General features: G+C 39.1%; 1 pseudogene; it reads left to right on the forward strand.

The window, feature by feature from the left end:
• The window catches only part of LOC138956010 (GATA zinc finger domain-containing protein 14-like), a 5391-nt pseudogene extending 4605 nt beyond the window's left edge, over positions 1-786 (forward strand).
• The last annotated feature ends 1619 nt before the right edge of the window (positions 787-2405 follow it).

The raw sequence follows: 2405 nt of genomic DNA on the forward strand, positions 1-2405 counted from the left end.
CCACTACATCAGCACCAGGCAATACAACATCAGCCCTAGGTAATGCAACCACTACATCAGCACCAGGCAATACAACATCAGCACCAGGCAACACAACATCAGTCACTTTTTTAGCATGTACTCATTCTTTGCGACATGGAAACACCCAAGTGAAAAAGTACCACATAGTATACTTTAGTTTATCCTACATACGTGAGAGAGACACCCGTGAGATAATAATCGTTCAAATCACACGTGTGTATATCATGTAAATGAGGTCATGTCAAGCAAGTCTGGCAGGGACCTGTTTTTCCACTGCTTATGATGCCAAAGTCACCGAGACAAACGTCATTATAGAAACAAAAATTGCGCTCGCTAATTACCCTCGATGAATCTTTAGAACTAACACGTCACGCCACACTTTCAGAGTGACGTTTCTTTGCTTTGACGTAATAGATTGCACGAGGCTTTAGAAGAGATCGAGGTTCCAAAACAAGCGTCTTCAATTTAGCTGCCTCGTCTGCAAGACATTTTCAGTAAAATACACGTAAGTACAGTATGTAGGATAAACAGAATACTACATGGCTTGCTGTGTCGTACCAGATTTACACTCGTTGCTTTTTCAAATAGTGAACAGCTCGCTTTCGCTCGCAGTTCAATATTTAAAAAAACAACTCGTGTAAATCTGGTACGACACAGCAAGCCATGTAGTATTCTCTATATACTACAGTGTACTATAGTATACTATAGTAAATGTACCGTGTACATTAGTACCAGTTTCAAAGTACTATAGTATACACTAATAAATGTACCATGTACTATAGTACCAATTTCAAAGTACTATAGTATGTACCATGTACTATAGTATGTACTATAGTACATGGTTTTGAGTAATATGGTACAGTGAAGTAAATGTACCATGCACCATAGTACAAACTTTAGTACTATAGTACTTTGTACTTTGTACTATGGTACATTGTGGTACACTGGGGTACTTTGTTATAAGGTACTTTGTACTATAGTACCACAGTACATAGTACTGCGGTACAGTATAGTATACATGCATTTTGTGTTTTTAATTTTTTTTTATTAATATAACTTATCAGCTAAGTATAACAAAAAAAAATCTTTGAAATTTAATTAAAAAACAACGTTGTTCTTTAAATTTTGTTTTATATGACCAGTTGTGTATGTAAACGTGTTGCTTGTGTTTTTACAAGGTAGTCGTACATATAAGATTCATTATGTTTTGTGCGTGCGTGTGTGTGAATTAAGCCGTTTTTTGGAGATAACATTAGATATTTTCAAACTTGTTAACTGTACATTTGCAATATATACGTAGGAATACTTTGTGCTCACAAACACACACACCCCGCACACACACACACACACACACACACACACACACACACACACGCTCGCGCGCGCACACACACATACACGTGGGTGTGCACATATAGTCATATTCACACAGGAGAAAGGGAGAAGTCTTTTGTTACGTCAGATTTACATAAGTATAGTTATTTTTTTGTAAACGGTTAACATCAAACGTTAAATTAATATTTCATTAACGTTAGCTTTGAAAGCTTCTCACATAAAAAGTTTTCAAAAGTGAATTTAACAATTGCCTTAAAACGATAAGATAAGGATAAGATTTTATATAGTCCTGTGAAGTTACCATCATGGAAATTCGGGCTGCTTTCTCCATGGGGAAAGCGAGCTGCCATACAGTATACGGCGATACCCATAATTTTTTTCCCTGCATGCGTGTATTTATGTTTCCGAGCCCTGAGACTTTCGCTGTGAACTTGGGTTCTTTATCGTGCGCATGCGTGCACACGGGGGTGTTCGGCCACCGAGGAGAGTCTGCACAAAGTTGACTCTGGGAAATAAATCCCTCGCCGAACGGGGGGATCGAACCCACGCCGATAGCGACAACTGGGTTTGAAGCCAGCGCCGCTACCGACTGAGCTATTTTCCCGCCCGCCCGAAACGCTTATAAAATGGTCTGCAGTGAAATGTTGAAACAATACCTTTTTTATGTTAGATTTACCGTTTTCCAAAAAAATCCTTCATGTAGGATCAAGTGTAAAGTTCTTGGTTTGACCTGAAGTTGACTGAATTTTGCTGTGTGTAAAATATGGTTTCATTTAAATAATTTGAGAGAAAGAGAGACAGAGACAGAGAGAGACAGAGACAGACAGAGACAGAGAGAGACAGAGAGAGGGTTGTGGCACACAAGCATTACAAACAAGGTTTTTTTTCCAACTAGTCTTCACCCAGAGAGGCACCCCTATTCTAATCACATATACACGGACATTCACACACACACACACACACACACACACACACACACACACACACACACACACACACACACACACACACACACACACACACACACACACACACACACACACACACAC

This window comes from Littorina saxatilis, unplaced genomic scaffold (assembly GCF_037325665.1).
Source record: "Littorina saxatilis isolate snail1 unplaced genomic scaffold, US_GU_Lsax_2.0 scaffold_1847, whole genome shotgun sequence".
NCBI classification, from domain to species: Eukaryota; Metazoa; Mollusca; class Gastropoda; order Littorinimorpha; family Littorinidae; genus Littorina; species Littorina saxatilis.